Raw genomic sequence first — 22,241 nt, forward strand, 5'->3', positions numbered from 1 at the left:
GGGATATCCAATTGATTGAACAGCCCCTTTTAAATTAATGGCTACTGCTGCGTTTACTGTGCATTTTATTTAATTCTAGTTGAGCTTTGTTAATTTCTGTGGTTTTATGTAACTTGGCGTGTTATTGATTTTTTAAATGCTGATGTATTTATTTTATATGTTCAGTGATACCATTGTGTGCTACTTTGTAAGCCACCCTGAGTCCCTATGAGAGATGACGGCAAGGTAGAAATAAAGTTTTTATTATTATTATTATTATTATTATTATTATTATTATTATTATTTAAATTTTATTTTTATTCAGATTTTACATGCTTTACATAAAAAGTATATATGGGTAAAAAAAAAAGGTGGAAGTGAGTGGGGAGAGGAAAAGGGGAGAAAGATAGAAAGAAAAAATAAAAAGGAAAAAAAGTTTTGAAATTGGATGAAATGAGGAAAGACAATGAGAAAGGGTAATTGTTTATTGGTCTCCATCGTAATTTGAGTTCACCGGTTTCTCTTTGATTCTTTTAGTCCATTGCTGATTTTCTATATGCTTCATATTTTATCCAGTCTGTCATCTTTATGGTTCGCCTCTGTTTTCTTTAAATAAATATGTTAATCTGTCCATATCATAAATTTCGTGGAGCTTGTCTAACCAGAGGCCTTTTGTTGGTATTTTTTCCTATTTCCATTGTCGAGTAAAGGTTATCCTTGTGGCTGTCGATATATAAGTGAAAATAATGTCGTCATTCTCAGTAAGGATTGTAATAACTTTCTGTTAAACCTAGAAGATAAAGTTCTGGCTTCATGGGAAATACTTTTCCTAAAATGTTTTGTGTCTCTTCATCCACATCTTTCCAAAATTTAGTTGTTTCTGGGCATGGCCACCAGGTGTGGAAGTAGGTTCCCTCTTTATTATTATTATTAACAAAGGAGTTTGGCATTCCCTGTGGTAGCCAGCCTCAGTTAACAATCTGGCTGCAGCTCTTTGGACCAGCTGGAGTTTCTGAACACTCTTTAAAGGCAGCTCCATGTAGATCACATCACAGTAATTTAAACAGTATGTAATTGGAGGAGAGTAAGGCATGCACTACCATGGCCAGGTTAGGTGTCTCAAGGGATCCAGCCTGTGCTAGATGCAGTTGCTGCACGATTTTCAACTGCCTGGCCACTGCAGAAACCTAGGCCTCCAGGTTCAGTGCAGAGTGCAAGAGGACCCTCAAACTGCAGACCTGTATTTTCAGGAAAGTGTAACCCCATCCAGCACAGGCTGGATGCCTATTCCCTGATCTGCCTTTTGACTGACCAGGACCATCTCTGTCTTGTCTGGATTAAGTTTCAATTAGTTTGCCTTCATCCAGTCTATTACTGAGGGCTGGCCCTATGTAATTTTCAAGTGTAAGTGAACAGAATTTTGCCCCCCCCCCAACCAATCACTGAAAAATAAAAGCATTGGATAAGCGAAAATGTTGGATAATAAGGAGGGATTAAGGAAAAGCCTATTAAACATCAAATTACATTATGATTTTACAAATTAAGCACCAAAACATCATGTTTGACAACAAATTGACAGAAAAAGCAGTTCAATACATGGTAATGTTATGTAGGAATTACTATATTTGCGAATTTAGCACCAAACATTGAACTGGGATATAGGGCAGTGTGGACTCAGATAACCCAGTTCAAAGCAGATATTGTGGGTTATTCTGCTTTGATATTCTGGGTTATATGGCTGTGTGGAAGAGCACTGAGGGTCCTTCCACACAGCCATATAACCCAGAATATCAAGGCAGATAATCTACAATTAAAAGGCCACCGAAAAGGAATCTGGCCCTTGGTATTAAAAAAACTCTAAAATCAAGACAATAAATAAAGAACACCACTCAGAAAACAGAGGAATTCCAGACAGGAAACAATCAGGGCCAGCTAACACCTCCCAACAATGGATTCCCCCAGACAGGAAGCAGACAGGCTTTGAAGTTGCAAAGCCATTCAGTGCTAATCAAGGTGGCCACATACAACATTCACACTTGCCTCAAGGACTGACATTCCGCATATATATAAACCCCACATATATATAAACCCCAGTTTCCAAGAGACAAAATATGGTTCAGCACAGTTGGGCAGCCACCCTAAATGTTACCGTCATGCCATGTCATGACTGTTGCCTTTTGTGGCATCCCTACCTACCTTACTCTTCTGGTGTCCTAGTTGACATCAGCCAGTGAGTTTCTCACTAAGGTGCCTGGGAAGCACAGAGGAATGTGATTTAGGGACATGGGTACATAGCACATAGTCCAGTACAGTTTGCTTATAAAAACTTTCAATAACTGCCACAGGAGAGCTTGGTGCTGACCAGAACCATTGGTCTGGGTACAGCTAATGGCCTGGGATGTCTCAAGAGTTGCTTCTTAGGTCCCCCAAAAGCAGAATAGGTAAATGAATATGTTTGTTAAAATTTATAGCTTTCATAATTGTATGATCTTCATTAGCTTGACATATCAATACATTTGCTAAAACTATTCCTACACATGTTGTAATAACACCAAATGTCAAATAGCATCCTGCTTTTTGGCAACATATTGGACTAGTGGGCCTTGAAGTACCTTTCAACTCTCTCATTCTGTAATTCCGTGAAACCACCCTCTAATGAGTATATAACTGACAAAACTTTGTTCTTGCTTTACCGAGTATAGAAGGATCATGTTTGCTGCAAGACAAGTCTGCAATGTGGCATGTGACAACATTTACTTTTGTAGTTTTGGCTAAATTAAAACTTGGCTGAAAAAACAGGTTTTTGTTTTTTTAGTAAGTAAGACTTCCCACCTAGAAGCCCAACAACATTCACCTGCAAATGGATCAAAGGATCAACCAGTGTGTGTACACAACATACTCAAAGCTGTGTGTGTTCTGAAGTGGTTCCTTTGAAATTTAATCTTTCTAATAACACTCTTTGATACTCCTGTCAAACAATCAGTATAGAATCTTATTATAACATGATTTAAATAATAAATAATTGTAATGCATTAAACACTTTACTGTATAATATATGTTGTACAAAATTATTTTAAAAAAAACAACACCATCCCAATGATTTTGATCTAAAAAAAAGAAAAGACTTTAGCTGTGGTAATACCATGTGGATCTTTGTCTTTCCTGGCTCCTTGATATACTCCTGATCCATACAGTACAAGCAGTCTTTGAGTGCATTTACACACTGTAGAATTAACACAGGTTTTCTGAATAATAAGAGTCTGCGCTGCCAGATAATTTGGGATAAATAGAAAACCTGGGATCAGATCCTGGAATATAGGGCCTGTCTGGAAGGGCCCTCAGTCTGACATGACTCAATGCTATGGAATCTCTTGTTGGCTTCAATTATTTAATTTAAACAATTCTACAGCAAAAGTACAGGGTCCCCGATGGTGCAGCAGATTAAACCACTAAGCTGCTGAATTTGCTGACCGAAAGATCAGTGGTTCAAATCCGGGGAGAAGAGTGAGCTCCCACTGTCAGCTCCAGCTTCTGCCAACCTAGCAGTTCCACAGCAATATGGAATGAAAAACTTCTAATTTACCTATTTCACTGCTGACATTGTAGTGAATCGGAGAAAGCTGAAAGCTTTCTACAATTCACTTAAGACATTTATGAAGCTGGAAAATTAAACTGAATCTCAAGGAAAATGACCTAATGGATCCAAACTCGAAAATGGGAGAAGGGCAGATATCCGTGCTGATGATTCTAGTGGATGACACTAATGCAAGTTATTAATCCCTGCTTTTGTTCCCATGTTTTATTTATGCAAACCATTGCATTCTGCCAAGTTAGTGTGTGCACTGCTGCCATTGTGCCAAACAAAAATCTTTAGAGAGTTCAGAAGATAAATGGAAAGGTCAGAGAACTATAGTTTTCTTGCACTTAAATCTTCAAAGGCAAGAGGCAGCTAATCACCAGGGATGTAGGCCAGCATAGTACAAAGAGCCCAAAACAGCTTATTCTAAGACAGGTTTAATAATCAGAGCATTGAGAAGGTGGGAAGAAGGGAATAGTTGTAAGCTCACAATGGCAAATTGTTGTCAAAGAACCACTCTCAAGGATGCCACACATAAGAAAATCATTGCATCAGTAGTTAAAAATGCTAGTCAATATCTGTGTATAATCAACTATCTTTATATATCCAACTTTGAAGTCCTGATTTCTAAATTAAGACTTGGGAAAGAGGTAGGACCTGCAGATAATATATCAATCTATAGTATAACAGTATCTGAAAATAGTATTAGTTGAAATAGAGGCAATGTTAATAAGATCATTACACAGTGCCATCCACAAACATGAAGTTACAAAACATATAACATATAGGTATGTAGCATGATATTTATCTAGATATTAAAATCTATATATATAAAAGAGTGATGGCATCACGGCAATTCACAAAACAACAAAACTACAGGCCCCCCAACCTCAAAATTTGACAACACAACCCATCATCCACGCCTCAAGGTTGATACAACAAAAAGAAAAGAAAAATAAAGTCCTAATTAGAGGGAGAGCAATATTTTTTTTTATCCAATTGCTGCCAGTTTAGAGGGCTAATCTCTGCCCACTTGGTTGCCTAGCAACCAGCCAAGGGACAGCCAGGTTTCAGTTAGGGGACAGGCAGACTTAGGCTTCACTTCTTCCACAGATTATCTAATTTGCACTGGATTATATGGCAGTGTAGACCCAAGGCCCTTCCACACAGCTATATAACCCATTTATAATCTTATATTATCTGCTTTGCACTGGATTATCTTGACTCCACACTGCCATATAATCCACTTCAGTGTGCAATTTATACAGCTGTGAAGAAGGGGCCTCATATAATCCAGTTCTAAGCAGATAATATAAGATTATCAATATACAGTAGAGTCTCACTTATCCAACGTAAACAGGCCGGCAGGATAAGTGAATATGTTGGATAATAAGAAGGGATTCAGGAAAAGCCAATTAAACATCAAATTAGGTAATCTTTATACAAATTAACCACCAAAACATCATATTATACAACAAATTTGACAGAAAAAGTAGTTCCATGCGCAGTAATGCTATGTAGTATTTACAGCAGAGTCTCGCTTATCCAACGTTCTGGATTATCCAACGCATTTTTGTAGTCAATGCTTTCAATATATCGTGATATTTTGCTGCTAAATTCATAAATCCAGTAATTTCTACATAGAATTACTGTGTATTGAACTACTTTTTCTTCCAAATTTGTTGTCTAACATGATGTTTTGGTCCTTAATTTGTGAAATCATAACTTAATTTGATGTTTAATAGGCTTATCCTTAATCCCTCCTTATTATCCAACATATTCGCTTATCCAACATTCTGCCGGCCCGTTTATGTTGGATAAGTGAGACTCTACTGTACTGTATTTACAAATTTACCACTAAAATATCACAATGAATTTAAAACACTGACTACAAAAACATTGATTATGAAAAGGCAGACTGTGTTGTATAAGCGAATGTTGGATAAGTGAGATTCTTCTTTAATATGAAATAATTACTGGGATAGAATAATGCAGAACAATATAATCTCTAAAACCAGGACAGTAAATAAACAGGGGAATTCCACACAGGAAACAATCAGGGCCAGCTAACACCTCCCAACAAAAAATTCACTCAGGGAGGAAACAGCCAGGCTTTAAAGCTGCAAGGCCATTACATCCTAATCATTTCCCCTAATTGCAGCATTCATACTTGCCTCCAACAAACAAACAAAAAAAAACCAATCAGAAATATTGTATATTCACAACCTTTAGGAAATAATATCCCCTGATGGCGCAGCGTGTTAAAGCGCTGAGCTGCTGAACTTCTGGACTGAAAGGCCGCAGGTTTGAATTGGGGGAGCGGAGAGAGCCCCCACTGTTAGCTCCAGCTTCTGCCAACCCAGAAGTTCAAAAACATGCAAATGTGAGTGCATCAATTGGTACTGCTCCGGCGGGAAGGTAACGCCGCTCCATGCAGTCATCCCACATGACCTTGGAGGAGTCTACGGACAACGCCGGCTCTTCGGCTTAGAAATGGAGATGAGCACCAACCCCCAGAGTCAGACATGACTGGACTTAATGTCTGGGGAAAACCTTTACCCTTGACCTTAACTACCACCAAATCCTCAATACTTTATTTCCCAGACCACCAGACTTCACCACAGCAACGCGTGGCCGGGCACAGCTAGTAAATATTTCTAAAATAGCCAGTTTTATAGCTTGTCTTAGAATATTTGAAGACCAGCTTGATAATGGAGGAAGGCAGGGAGTTTCAGAAAAACATTTATTTCTGTTTTATTGACTATTCTAAAGCCTTTGACTGTGTGAATCATAATAAATTGTGGCAAGTTCTTGGTGATATGAGGATACCAAGTCATGTTGTCTGTATCCTGAGGAATCTGTATAATGACCAAGTAGCAACAATAAGAACAGACCATGGAACAACAGATTGGTTCAAGACTGGGAAAGGAGAATGGCAGGGCTGTATACTCTCATCCTACCTATTCAACTTGACTGCAGAACACATCGTGCAACTTGCAGAGTTTGATGAATCCAAGACTGAAGTTAAAATTTCTAGAAGAAACATTAACAACCTTAGATATGCAGATGATACCACTGTGATGGCTGAAAGCGAGGAGGATCTGATGAGCCTTACAACCAAGGTGAAAGAAGAAAGTGGAAAAGCCGAGTTGCAGTTAAGCATCAAGAAAACCAAGATTATGGCAACCAGACTGACTGATAACGCAAATAGAGGGAGAAAACGTGAGGCAGTGACAGACTTTATATTTTTAGGTGCAAAGATTACTGCTGGCACAGACTTCAGCCAGGAAATCAGAAGACGTTTACTTCTTGGGAGGAGAGCAATGACCAATCTCGATAAAATAGTGAAGGGCAGAGACATCACACTGGCAATGGAGGTCCACATAGTTAAAGCAATGGCATTCCCTGTAGTAACCTGTGGATGTGAGAGCTGGACCATAAGGAAGGCTGAGTGAAGGTTGGTGTTGGAGGAAAATTCTGAGAGTTCCTTGGACCGCAAGAAGATCCAACCAGTCCATACGCCAGGAAATAATGCCCAACTGCTCACCGGAGGGGAGGATACTACAGACAAAGATGAAGTACTTTGTCCACATAATCAGAAGACAGGAAAGCTTAGACAAGATAATGATGCTGGAGAAAATGGAAGGAAAAAGGAAAAGGGGCCGACCAAGGGCAAGATGGATGGATGGTAGTCTTGAAGTGACTGGCTTGACCTTGAAGGGGCTGGGGGTGGTGACAACCGACAGGGAGCTCTGGCGTGGGCTGGTCCATGAGGACACGAAGAGTCAGAAGCGACTGAACGAATAAGCAACAACAACAGGGACTATGTTTCCTTGTTTACCTTTAATATTTTATCTGTTTTTAAAAATATAATTGAACATTTATTATTGCTTTGTTCATCACTGTGAGCGTATAATTAAAACACGAATATAACTGGAACGGTGGGACATGACTGCAAATTGGGGAAAGTATTTGGAAAGATACACATATTCTCAAGAGAAGACCAGTTATAAGTCTTGTCCCTGGTATGTTTTGTAGGCAGCCATGGAGAAGGAGGTCAAAAAAAGGTTAATTGGTCAAAATCCTCTTTTGAAGTATGTCAAATCTAAACCAAAATAAAAATAGCCTTTTCTTATTTGGGTGTTGAAGAGCTCACTTTTACATAGTTGGCCTCAGTATTTGTTCACAAACTCTGGCATCTGACGGTTACACATTTATAATCCCTCCAAGACTTCCGCTGCCACTCTGTTTTCATGGTGAGATAACTTCATTCCACAGCACTTTAGTAACTATAATTAACTGCAAGATTAGGGGAAGAAAGGGCTGCGGGAGAAGATCTGGAGGCTGCTAGCTCTCTAATGTAAGTTTCTGTTTAGTGTTGCTTGTTTGATTACTGTCAAATGGGAAATGCAGATGTGCTATTCTTTGCGTTCTACTTGGTTGCTCACTCTCAGAGTGAAGAAGAAAACTTCAGACTCTCATACATTAACTTCACTCACTTGAATGACCATGGATTCAAAATGGCTTGGATCTAACAATGACATCCCATGCTTCTCCTTAGAAGTAAGACTCACTGGATTGAACTTATTCTCACATAAGTGTATACAGCTGCATCACACTGCTGCCAAAAGCTCCCCAAACTTACAGAGCAAAGGGAAATACAGGAAAGTCATGCTCTGCAAAATTAAACTGTTCCTTTTGTAACTGCATTGATAAAAGCACAAAGTACATTTTTCCTGTATTCATTCCTATTCTATTTAGTGGATTGGGACATTCGTACAGAGCCAAGATGCCTCTTTATAATGCAATTGTCCTTCCAATCCTATTGTATGTCTGCAAATCATGGATCATATTGAAATGTCACTCTTGACTTCTGGAGTGATTCCATCAGTGTTGTCTGTGAAAAATCCCGCAAATCTCTTGTGAAGACAGGCGGATAAACTTCTGGAAGAAGCAAAGGCCACCAGCACCGAAGCCATGATCTTCCACCATCAACTTCGCTGGACTGGTCATATTGTCCGAATGCCCAATCACCATCTCCCAAAGCTGGTACAGGCAGTCTCTGAGTTACAAGCATCCAACTTATAAATGACTCATAGTTCAGAATGGGGTGAGATAACAGAAAGAGAAATCTACCCCTAGGAAGAGAAATTCACTCCTGAAAGAGTTATCATGAGGGAAAGGTGTCTTCACTGAAGCTTTATCATCAGTTCTTGTTCCCACAACAAGTACCTGTTAAGCTGAATACAAATTCAACTTAAGAACAAACCTATAGAACCTTATTCATAACTTGGGGACTGCCTATACTTGACTCTCAGATGAAGAATGGAGATTGAAATGTTGGTGGACACCAATAGAGATAGACTTTAAGATAGACTTAAAGCTAATCTTAAAAATGTGGTATAAACACAGAGAACTGGGAAGCTCTGGCACCTGAGCATTGTAACTGGAAGTCAGCTGTTACCAACAGTGCTGTGGATTTTGAACAACCATGAATAGATGGCGAAAGGGAGAAATGTACCAAGAGGAAAGCATGACAGGCAAACCCTTGTCAGGACTGCCTTCCATCTGGAAATGAATGTCCTCACTGTGAAAGACCATGTGGATCCACAATATGTCTCTACAGTCACTTATGGACCCATCACCAAGACTTTATATGGAAACACAGACCTTCAAGTGTAGGCAATTTATGATATCGCCAATGGCATCAGGTGGCTTAAATATCAGTACAGCAATTAATCTTCTCTGCATTTTAGTTCAAACTTTCAAGAAGCAGTTCAAGAAGTGCGAAACTCTGAACTGCTTTTCCCCTTTGGTCTTTATACTAAGAACTTTACTATTAAAACACACTATTACAGCAGTCACATTTTCATCGATGGAAGATACCAACCAAGATGAGCACCTTCAATATCACAACTGTCTGCATTTGCACTGTTGTGCAACTTAAACTGTCTATGGTCCTGCGATCACACTTTTGCACATACTAGTAACTCTGCCTTCCTGGAGTTCTACTGCTCTGTAATTTTATTATTTTTAAGAGCAGTTTCAGCAATGAACCCATAAGGATACAACCACTAAATATTAAATGAACAGAAAATATTCGGGAGGGATGAGAGTAGGAGAATTCCACCCCTTGCATCACTTTACTGCTGGCATGCCTGCACAGAAGTGAAATGGATCCATTGAGAAAGTAGGCGATGGGAACATTATGGGATTGCAAGCTAATAATGGATTTCACCTGCCAGGAGCCCCTGGTGGCGCAATGGGTTAAACCCTAGTGCTGGCAGGACTGCTGACTTGAAGGTTGGGTTGCTGACCTGAAGGTCCTCTATCAGCTCCAGCTCCCTATGCGGGAACATGAAAGAAGCGTCCCACAAGGATTGTAAAACATCAAAACCATCCGGGCATCCTCTGGGCAATGTCCTTGCAGACGGCCGATTCTCTCACACCCAGAAGCGACTTGCAGTTTCTCAAACTGCTCCTGACACACACAAAATTTTGCCAATAGCGAGGGATGGGTTAATAGTGGGGAGGAGGCAGAGCAGTTGCAGAATGCCATAAAATCTTTTAACATGAAGTTGATTCACCGTCCCACTAATACAGAAATCACTGCCTGCAATTATTTTATCATTGTGTCCTACTGGAGAGTTCTGACAAAAGTTGTATGTTAATAACAATTGAAGGACTATGAGATGCCCACTAAATTCTATTGATTTACTAAATGGTAATCTAATTACTGCAAAGTAATGTAACTAAAATACTCAAACACAGCTGTTGTCAATATTCACAACTAATGCACTCTCCAGAAAGGTTTTTTTCTTTAGAATCCAGAGCTGAATTCTACCCAACAGTGCAAAATGAGTATGTTTCCCTTTCCCTTGATTCTTTCCTTTTTGCTATTAATTGCTTTGTCTCCACAGGAAAAAAAAAGACAAAGCAGTTAATAGCAAAGGAGAAAAGAATCAAAGGGATTAGCTTGTTCCAAGCAGATGGTAACAATGATCCATCTGCTAAAGGAATTAAATCTGCTAACATTAACAATGTAAGACACGTGTACATTAACATCATTGGCGATATGGGTGTGTGGTCTATATGTTGTTTAAAAAATCTGTAACAAAATATAGTGCTGTCAAGTGACTAATCTACCTCATTTATTATTTTCTTTTCCATTTCAGTACTTTTCATCCCAGTGGCTTTCCTTTATAATCAGCTAATTCTTTGATTAGAAGATTAAAAACACCCACACCCACAAACCAAGGTCTAGCAGACAAAAAGAGCTCACATTGTTTTCAGAATAGGGGATTTTCCTCCATCTGCCATCCCAGGAGGTATCCCATAGTTCAATAGGTCAGGAGACAGGTGATCTTGTTTTTCTGCTGATGGGTTCTGCTTGATCAACCTATTGATGATGAGTCAAAAGATTACATCTACAGCAGACTTTATCAATCTACAATCTAGTACAGATGTATTGTACCATAATTCCCTTCCTGCTACCTAGGGATAATGAGATACTACAACACTAATATTATCTCTGTGTAAAGGAAAACCAACTTAAAGCATCTTATACTGATCTCCACTTTCATCCATGTTATCCTAGATCGTCAGTTCAACAGAACAACACCCCAAGGAAATATTAATTTCATTTCATTATTTATCCCACAGTTTTCACAAAGTGGGACCCAAAGCAGCTTACAATATATGTATCGGGAATATACAATGTAGTATTCTCATCAATGTTTAAATAGTTTTTAAAAGCACTTTGTCTAAGGTCTTCTTATTGTGTGTGATAATTCAATGAATCAGAATTGGAACGGTGTAGAACAATGGTTCCCAACCTGTGAGTCCCCAGGTGTTTTGGCTTACAACTCCCAGAAATCCCAGCCAGTTTACCAGCTATTAAGATTTATGGGAATTGAAGGCCAAAACACCTGGGGACCCACAGGTTGAGAACCACTGGTGTAGAATGTAGCGGTTGACTGTTGAGTGGACTAGTACTCTGAAAGACCAGTCTTCAAATCCTCACATGGTTATAGAAACCCTCTGGGTGACCTTAAGAAAATTACAGTTTCTCAACCTCAGAAGACTGCAAAGACTAACTCCCTATAAACAAATCTTACCAAGCAGACCCCATGATAGGTTAACCTTGAGGTTGCCATAAGTAAAAAAAAAAAAAAAAAACAACAACTTGAAAACACAAAACATGAGCATCATATACAAGCTGGCATGTGGGTGGAGGTTTATAGCGTCCGTATGGACCCATGTTATCCCAATGCAGGCCATACTGGGCGGAATCATTTTACAACTGTTAAGAGTAATTGAGGCTTAGTCATTTTTAGAGCAGGAAATATACTTGAATAAAATGTATTTCATTGGGTCTGTTCTAATTACAGCTAAGTCTGAATCCTATTGTTCTATTTTGCATAATGTCAGACAATTCTACATCCTGCCAGTCTTGGTAATTTCTAGTTAAACTATCTTATGGTACGAAATGATTTTACTCCCCCTCCCCCATATTATCATTTGATCTGTGTCATTAAAATTGAATGGCCAATGCCTTTATAATGTGATATTGTACATATCTATAAGGCATGTGCAATTGATTTAAAATATTCCAAAAGTCATTACAAAATTAGGGGGTGCTTGTGTTTCATTTCTAAAGTTTGTCTAAAGTATAGTTAGTAAAACTTCCATTACTATAATGAGAGTACCAAAATTTTGTTACTTTTTCGTTATAGTAATTACGGAAGTAGAGAAGCTTCAGGGGCTCCCTTCTCCCTAATTTGTAGAGATATTAGGGTGAAACTTGCTACAGTGGTAGAACACATTTACCACTGTTAGCCCATCAGGTTTCAGAACATTTCACTTATCCACGGATTTTGGGGGAATTTTCAACATTTTTATAAATAACATTTTTGAAAGAAAATAACAAGAGCAATCTCCTTGAATTTTCTATACAATGGCACAAGATAGCAGGGGATAATTTCCCCCAACTTTCAGAAATATTCATATATTTACTGATTTTAGGGAATTTTTTAAAAGGTTTTAACAAAAACTTTTTTTAAAAAAAGCCACAACAGCTATCTCATTTAATATCTCTCAACCAATAGAACTTCCATTTAGGGATTTCTTCCCAGCCCAGCACAGATATTTACTTACTAGAAATATTAGTCAGTACTCCTCTTTGCAGATTCAACAATTTATTGGAACTCTGGCTGGCTTGCTGCTATGAAGGGATAAATCTCTCCCCTATCCTGATTGGGGCTTTCTGATGCTGAGTAGAATTCTGGGAAATGTAGTTTAGGGCACAGCCTTTTGAATTCTCTAGCATAGGGCTCCTTGCCTTCCCAAACTACATTTCCCAGAATTCTGTGCTTTCTTAGTCTCTATCCCAGGAAACTTTGCTTTCTCCCTGCAGTTTTCCTCTCCTAATGGTGTGAGGTCATTAATTAAAAGAGGAAAGGCAGTCTTTTTGGCTTTGCTTTGTTTCCTTGTGCTGAAAATGTAACTGATTTTGAGAGGCTTCTGAGATTTATAAAATGCAAACGAAGAAGTATTGGGTAAGTTCTGAATCTTAAGGTTTTGGCGTGGGCCACTTCTACGCGTTGGATATTGAATCGTAAATACAAATTTAACTAATTTGATACGACTTATGACAGCTATTAAAAAATTGCACACCCTAATATCTATACCTATAACCTCTTCAATGAACTGGTGACTATGTACACGGCATTTCCCCTTTTCCTTCCTCCCAACAATCTTGAAGTTAGTAAAAAAAAAAATTAGTGACTGGCCCAAGGTCACCCTGGAAAGCTGTGCAGCTGAGCAAGGATTTTAAAGTAAAGTACCAGGGACCACTACAGCTTACTGGCTCAAAACAAATTAACTGCTACATGCTTTGGGAATTCCTTAGCCTTTCCTGGGAACTGAGCTCCTCCTCCTTGATGTGTTGACATCACACCAGTCATCTGTCAAAAACATTTAGGCAGGGATCATTTCCTAGTTGGCAGTTCTATGCCTGGGGTTGAAAAGTTAGAACTGTACAGACCAGTCTTTTGTATCTGCTTCCTTTTCTATTAATAAAACATTTCAGTTGCCCAGTGTGCTGGGTTTCCCCTTTACTGTAACACTCTCTGGCTCTGAAAAATTCATCAAACCAGCATTTCAAAGTTCTCAAGCTAAAGTAAAATAAAAGTGTAGCTCAATAGAATACACACAAAACATAGGCTTTTATACAGCAACCCCTTTTTCTTTCAGTGCTTGCTTTCTGCTTCAACTGCATGATTCAATGTCAACCTGGCAGACAGTTTAACATGTTCCAAGGGGCTGCTATTAAACAATACTGAGCTCTGGCCAAGCTAGTTTATGAGCCATCATCTTTTAAGAATCCTGTTAAACAATACTGACAGGAAAAAATATCATTTTATTTATGACACAAGATATTGTTGTGACATTTTAAATTCCAGGTTCAGCAATAAAGTCGTGAAACACTAAAGGCTACAATCCTCTATCAGGAGTGAGTCCCATTGAACTCAACATACCCTCTAATTATCTCAGTTTGATGGGTACCATCCCAATTATTCCACTGCTATCCCACTTTTTCAGCTGCTTTTAAAATATTCTGATTTTCCTGTCCTTCTGCCTCTTTCCCCATTTGTCCTCAGTTTACTTTAATTGCTGTAAAGGTAAAGGTAAAGGTTTTCCCTGACAATAAGTCTAGTCGTGTCTGACTCTAGGAGTTGGTGCTCATCTCCATTTCTAAGCCAAAGAGCTGGCATTGTCCATAGACACCTTTAAGGTCATGTGGCTGGCATGACTTCATGGAGCGCTGTTAGCTTCCTGCCAGAGCGATACCTACTGAACTACTCACATTGCATGTTTTCAAACTGCTAGGTTGGCAGAAGCTGGGACTAACAACGGGAGCTCACCCCGCTTCCTGGATTCAAACCACCAACCTTTCGTCAGCAAGTTCAGTGGTTTAACCCGCTGCGCCACCCAATTGGTATAAACTGAGTTCAAATTCCAAAAGTAGTTTGCATTCAATTAATGCAATACAGGGGAGAGGAGAGGACCAGAAAGAATCTTGCCCTTCCAGTCAGCTGAGTAAAAAAAAAACTGTTGCAGACTTTCCTAATTTGTGTGTTCTTTCTCTTTAGTAACTTTAACCACCTTGACCACACATTGATGCTGCTTGGCTACATGTGCCTCATTTTGAAGGGTATAATTCAATGAAACACATACCTTTGTAGATATATTTAGAATTGCCCTGTACATTTTCCTTCAGGTCTACTTTACAGATCAGTAACATTCTGCATAGTTTAAATGCATTCAAGGCACAAGATCCCATTTGATCTTGCAGGTCAGCCCTGCTTAGTACTTGGATGGGAGACTGCCAAGGAATACCAGATGCTGTAGATCATGTTTCAGAGGAGGAACTGGCCAAACCACTTCTGAGTATTCCTCGCTTAAGAAAACTCTATGAAATTGTAAATATAATAACCATATATTTTTTTTAATGTATGAATATTTTGAAACCAAAGAAAGTAGATACACCTGTAAAATAGTACTTGATCAGGCGGGCCACAATCTACTTCTCACGTTGTACTTCTCATGAGAAGTACTGGTGACTGATGGACAGACAACTGATTAATTTGATCCATGACAGCCATCAAGATTGCTCCATGGAAGAAAGAGAAGTGTAAAATGAAACCAAGGTCTGCAAGAGCCCTCTCAGCGAGCCCTTCTCTAAACCCTACCTATTTCAGAAGACATCCTTCTACCCAGTGGATATGATTTTCACTGTATGAAAGCTCTAAGAAAAATGTGGGGAACCAAATCAACCTTTATACATGGTGTTCATCAAACTTGCAAAGGCCTTTGATGTCATGAATCATAATGCTTTCTGGGCCATCCTGCTGAAAATCAGATGCACCTGGAATGGCGGCAGACTAACAACCTTGTCACATGGCCACTGGAGTTGCTCCTCTTTGTCGGGGGGCATGGGGAACCTGACACCACATGCCCTGCATCAACCCACTCCAGCTGAGGGCAATCACATGTAAAGCATGTGGATTCTCCCCATGGATTTCAATGGCAACACGGGAGCCGTCTCGTGTTGCCCTCGCAGCAGCATGTGCCAGCTCTGCCATCCTTCTTCACCCACTGAGCCATGCCAGCATTGGCTAATGGGAGCCGGTAGGCTCTGTGGGTGACCTGGGCTAAACCGGCACGTGCCACCAATTTTCGCCCCGTGTGAAAAGGTTATATATGACAAACGGCTCTGTCTGTAGTCACTGGCAATGATTAGTGCCTCCAACAAACTCAAAATAAGAGCAGGAGTGCACCTGGCTACACATAAATAAGCCAAGGAGAACTTCACAAACTTTGCAAGGGGAAGCCATGAACTTGTGGGAGCCTCTCAGAGGATTGCAGCTCCCAAGATGAAGTGCCATTGAGGGGAAGAAAGGAGAGATGTGTACGCACATAATCACTGGCAGCTGTTTTCACTTTACTGCAGTCTTGGGCAGCAACAGCTCCCAAAGTGACCCATTTAAAGTGGGATCAGGGTCAAACAGAATGCATTATTGCCCCAACATAATTTTCTATCTACATCACTATGATTCTACATCTTGTTGACTGGAAGCTTCCCACCGGTGTTGAAATTACCTATCAGACAGATGACATGCTCCTGAACCTCAGCAGAATGAAAGCCAAAAGTAAAATAACAACTCCAGAAGAGCCTTAACAGCGGAAGCTGTTCAACACTTGAACCAGCTGTTTCAGGAAGTTGTAGAGTAGACTCTTCTTCACTTCTCTTCTTCAAATGCATGGGAAGTGCAGGTAAAAAAATTATCTGGTTTATTTTTTTTAGCAAGTTCTTCCCAGAATTCATAAATATCCTCATAATATTTCTGAAAATAATATAAAAAAATGGGAAAAAACCAAAATTGATTAATTTATCCTACATCTTCATTCTTCACTGAACCGAGTTTGGGATGAGATGGCCACCTTCTTATTCATATCCATATGATTCTAGAAATGAGCAACAGATACAGCTATTTCCTTAACAATTTTGTTTGAGAGGACCTCTTTACAGCTATGCTGTACAATCTGATAATGATAGGTTTAGATGTGCCCTAAATATTCTCTTGCTTCATGGCTTTTAATTATTCACTTAACTATGCCTTATATTTTCCAAGTCCATTAGTTTCTTCTCATCCTGTCAGTTCCTCAAAATGTTGCTGCAATTTGGGGGGAGGGATGAGTGGGAAAATGTTTGGGTGAGACTATGAATACTAGAAGATGGAACACAATAAGTGTGTTTTATTAGAACAATGGCAACTAGCCTTAGTACATTTCAGGGCAACATGGGTGCGGGGGGGGGGGGGGGGGAATAAAGCTACTTGCCATAAATAAAGCTGCTGTGACAGTTTAAGTTCAGTGTTCAGAAACATGATCTATTTAAATATTAAAGGCCTCGGTCTAATGTTCAGTATGATTGCAGTAAACCCCACTGAGCATCAGAGGACCTATTTGCAGTAAAAATGTGGCCTTCAGTAACAAAGGCTCTTAACAATGAAGTTCCTTTTTACAGAGTCTTTTCCCCCCAGAGTCATCAGATTTTCCTCCTTGTCTTCTGTATACCTGGAAGCATTTTAGCAGCAAACTGCTAAAGTAATGGTGAAGAAAGAATGGAGAAATGCATGTTTTCAGTGTCTGATTGCAACGGTCTGTTTTCAATAAACAATCAAAGTTTGAACAGGGAAAAATGGGATTTCTTCTAGCTGGTCCTACAGTAGGATGCATCTACATGTGCAAGTTTTATCTAATGCAGCGTTTCTCAACCTGGGGGTCGGGACCGCTGGGGGGTCGCAAGGAGGGTGTCAAAGGGGTCACCAAAGACCATCAGAAAACACATATTTCTGATGGTCTTAGGAACCCCTTTGGCAGAGAAGGCTGAATATCTCTCTGCCTGTCCTTTTCTTCCTTTTTGGAAACAAACCACGAATCCTCCCACCAAAAGCCCAATTTACCCAATTCTATCGTTGGTGGGGTTCAAGGGGCTCTTTGATTGTAGGTGAACTATAAACCCCAAATGTCAAGGTCTATTTTCCCCAAACTCCACCAGTGTTTACATTTGGGCATATTGAGTATTCGTGCCAAGTTTGGTCCAGATCCACCATTGTTTGAGTCCATAGTTCTCCCTGGATGTAGGTGAACTACAACTCCAAAACTCAAACTCAATGCCCACCAATCCCTTCCAGTATTTTCTGTTGGTCATGAGAGTACTTTCTGCCAAGTTTGGTTCAATTCCATTGTTGGTGGAGTTCAGAATGCTCTTTGACTATAGGTGAATTTTAAATCCTAACAACTACAACGCCCAAATGACAAAATCAACCCCCCCCCCCCCCGACCCTGCCAGTATTCAAATTTGGGCTTATCGGGTATTTGTGCCAAATTTGGCCCAGTGAATGAAAATACATCCTGCATATCAGATATTTAAATCACAGTAGAAAAAATTACAGTTATGAAGTAGCAATGAAAATAATTTTATAGTTGGGGGTCACCACAACATGAGGAACTGTATTCAGGGGTCGTGGCATTAGGAAGGCTGAGAACCACTGATCTAATGTATTTGCTTCATTTCGCATAAACTTATTTTGGTTTTTTGGGGGAGGGTGAGGAGTTTGCTGAACTGCTTTTCTTATTTGGTGCCGAAACTTACCATTATTTCTATGTTATTTCTGCCTCTAGTACCCATTTTTTATTAAACAAATAATGTTGAAGAATTGTCTTCTTTGTTAATTGAAATATACCTATCTTTCTTATTTCATATGTGCCTTGAAGCTCAGTAACCATTATATGGTTAACCTACCCATATAAATATCCCAATATACATGTATATTTATACATACATTTAGCTCAGTCCTGTCTACTTTGATTAATGATAGCTCTTCAAGAGAGAGAAAGATCTTCACAGCTTTGATATCAGGAATATTTTAAATGATGCCATAGGCTTTTCAAGATCCAAACATTATTTTGATATAATGTTTTCTAAGGAACTACATATAATTACATGTGTTCCAGCACTTGATTTCACCTGAGGTGGGCAACTTTCAAAGCTCTAGGAGCTATATCACCCCCTGGAAAACTTTTGAAGTGCTGAATTGCCTCCACACTCCTCAAATGTTTTTAAAATCATTTTTCTCACTCCTCCCATGTTCTCTGTGAGTGTAGTCATATCAAATAACAGCATGGGGTCCAATTTCTTTACATTGGTGGTTCCCCCAGGCCTTTTAAGACCAGCTGAACCTTTTTTCTAACTGAAAATAACCCAAAAGTCCATTTTTATCTCAGAATATCATTATTGATATCAACAGGGACAAATGTAGATATAGAAAAAAAATCTTTATAATATTAATTTTTTAAGCATCAGACTGAATCACGGTCTCTCCTTTTGAGATCAAGCAGCTCAGAGTCTAGTGCCCAGTGTGCTCCCTCTACTTTGAAGACCAGATCAACACACACACCAGGAACAGAGCTTTGTTACTTTCAGGCCTGGAATGATGTCTGATTCAGAGTCTGCACTTAAAAGGATCAGATATAAAGCATGCAGTACAGTACAAGAATTTTATTCTGTTTGACAGCCATTCCAAGTCCTTGACCCCTCCCCGGATCGGTCAGAAACTGGTCCAGCTCCCGTTGGTTGCAAAATCCTCATGATTGGAGAAATGAACAGTTGTCATTTGTCAATTTGAAGCTAGAGTGTTTTGAAAGATCCACCCTGGAAAAGGAGTGGATAAGAAAAATGTGTTTCAGGCATTATGTAAAACAGCCTATGACCAAGTCCAGTTTGCACAAAAGGCAAGCCTCAAAAATCACAGTGGGTTGTTATGTAGATATGAACAGTTCAATGTTGAACATACAGATTTAATCTATAAGGTGCTGATATCCTGATGACCTCGCATCTCCAAATTCCCCTGGGAGATTGAAAACGTTATCTGATAGAATTAACTTTTGTGATTATCATTGTCTCCTCTTGATGGACCAACCACACAGAAGGTGGGGAGCCAGAAAAGCCCTGTGGGGATGCATGTAAGCATGATATCTTGTTTATCTACAACATATATGTGGAGGTCCTGAAGGGTTATAGCCCTGTAAGTGTTATAGATGATATTTAACAAAATAGTTCTGAAGCACAGAGCAAAACTCCTTTTCTTAGGGGATTTGCAGATGGACTTTTTGTCTGAGATTAGCGGGCCTGCATTTCCTCTTCAGTTCCCCTCAGGTGTTATATTGGTGAAAGGTTAACTAATCCCCTTTGGAATGTGTGGTTTCTTGACCAGACTGCTGGAAATAAAGTCTATTGCAGGCTGGGGGATGCTATTTTTTGATATTGCAAAACTACATAATGTGTAAAAAAATACAATTCATATTTGATTTTGGAATCTGTGTTGGGTCTATTTTTTGGGAGGGTGGTTGATTTTTTGGCAACAATTTTTCATGATTATTAAACAGGCAATAAAGAGGTAACTCCATCCAGTGGTTGTAGAAAGTGCCCCCCTACTAAGTTGCTGGACTTCAATTCCCATTATCCTTCACAAGGGCTATAGTGATTGTAAACTATGGGGTGTGTAGCACAACAACTGCAGGACAGCCATATGCTTTCCACTATTAGTTTAAGTATTTGAACCTTTGACCTTCTTGTTTTTAAATGAGTCCACTTCATAAAGTCAAAGATAAATGCAATGGGAAGTGAGTTATTTTTCAACTACTTCCAAACAGCTAGAACTAGGATGAGAACATTTTGCATTATGATCACCACTTTTAGACCCAATACTAATAGAACCATTGAATGTGTTTTCAGATCGGGTTGTTGTGTGTTTTCTGGGCTGTATGGCCATGTTCCAGAAGTATTCTCTCTCTCCTGACGTTTTGCCCACATCTATGGCAGGCATCCTCAGAGGTTGTGAGGTATTATACCTCACAACCTCTGAGTACGCCTGCCATAGATGTGGGTGAACATCAGGAGAAAATACTTCTGGAACATGGCCATACAGCCCGGAAAACACACAACAACCCTGTGATTCTGGCCATGAAAGCATTCGACAACACATGTTTTCAGATCAATTTTTACCTGCAGTTTTTCCAGGGTTATTTTTACTAAGGCAAATTCTTGTTGATGATGATATATGCCTTCAAGTTAACTTTCACTTGTGAAGATGTCTTCAGAGGTGGTTTGGCTTTGCCTTCCTCTTGAAAGATCTTGATGTGTCTAAGATCACCTAGTGCATGGCTGAGTCTTCCTGAATCCAACACTCAAACATGTATCACAAGGGCTCTCACAATAGTCGCTATGACTCTATTATGGACAAAGCAAATCTGAATAAAGTACTGCAACACAGGTATGAATCTGCTTCTAATAACCATGTTAGGTAAACATGAAAAAACACACATCAATAGTGGTTTTTCAAAGAGCTATGCTTTATTTTCTTCTTCAGTGCCACTGAAATATCTCACTTAAGTATTTGTGAACAGATCAAAGGTCAGGTGAACAAGAATGGCATTTCTCTTGTTTACTAAACATGGTCTTTGAAAACAATAAAGACAGTAGCGGACAGGCCAGGGTGACAGCTTGCCCAACATTAGACAATATGCCAAAAATGTTAATGATCTTTTAGTAGCTTGAAAATATAATAGAAGTAGCTTGAAAATATAATAGAAGTTAAAGCGCTGAGCTGCTGAACTTGCAGACCAAAAGGTCCCAGGTTCAAATCCTGGGAGCGGAATGAGCGCCCGCTGTTAGCCCCAGCTCCTGCCAACCTAGCAGTTCGAAAACATGAAAATGTGAGTAGATCAATAGTTACCACTCCAGTGGGAAGGTAACGGCACTCCATGCAGTCATGCCGGCCACATGACCTTGGAGATATCTATGGACAACGCCAGCTCTTTGGCTTAGAAATGGAGATGAGCACCAACGCCCAGAGTTGGTCACGACTGGACTTAATGTCAGGGGAAACCTTTACCTTTTCCAATATTATTAATGCATAGAACTAAAATGGAGACACCTCCAACTTTTAAATATGACAAATCCTAAAAAGTCCCTTAGCATATAAGGAAGGAATGAGTTCTGAAATAAACAAAACAAAACCCTATAGATCAGCTATGTAAAGACCTGATAACATGTCCCAGAAAATATATAATACGTTTCTGGCAAAGTTGCAGAATCTTATTCATTGTCCAAATCTATGTGTATACTTTCAATACTCTGCCCCCCCCCCCCCCACAACTCTCAAAATTTGGTGATTCTCCATGCTAGCTCAAATGACTTTAGAAAGCTCATTTCAGACTGAAAACCATTCTTTCCTCCCACCCTTTGGCTCCTGCAATTACAATTTCTCTCGTTTTATAGAGATGTTTTATGCAGATGTTTCCCTGATGAACGGAGCTGTGAAAAGATGTGAATCAAGCAGCAGTGCCGTTCATTTTGAAACTGGAGACGGTCCTAATACAGAAGGAGTGTGAGGGAGAGTGCAAAGCTGGATGGTCAGCATTAAAGGTCACATTTTTGCTTAGCAACCGCCAACACTATTTACAGCCTCCCGAGGTGAGGGCACCGAAGGGTGTATAAGGAGAAGGCTTGGAGTGGAGCAAGCAAATCTGGAGTTAAATAAAACAGAAGGAAAAC

The 22,241-nt window shown here is 39.5% G+C and overlaps 1 long non-coding RNA gene across 1 annotated transcript; it reads right to left on the reverse strand.

The window, feature by feature from the left end:
• Positions 1 to 226: 226 nt before the first annotated feature.
• LOC103278905 (uncharacterized) lies at positions 227 to 3,385 on the reverse strand. The gene is made up of 3 exons (XR_506405.3): positions 3,122 to 3,385; positions 2,176 to 2,230; positions 227 to 702 (listed from the first exon to the last, which is right to left on the reverse strand). It is a non-coding gene; the product is annotated as an uncharacterized LOC103278905 (long non-coding RNA).
• Between the last annotated feature and the right edge of the window lie 18,856 nt (positions 3,386 to 22,241).

The sequence above is a fragment of the Anolis carolinensis genome, chromosome 5 (genome assembly GCF_035594765.1).
Source record: "Anolis carolinensis isolate JA03-04 chromosome 5, rAnoCar3.1.pri, whole genome shotgun sequence".
Classification (NCBI taxonomy): Eukaryota; Metazoa; Chordata; class Lepidosauria; order Squamata; family Dactyloidae; genus Anolis; species Anolis carolinensis.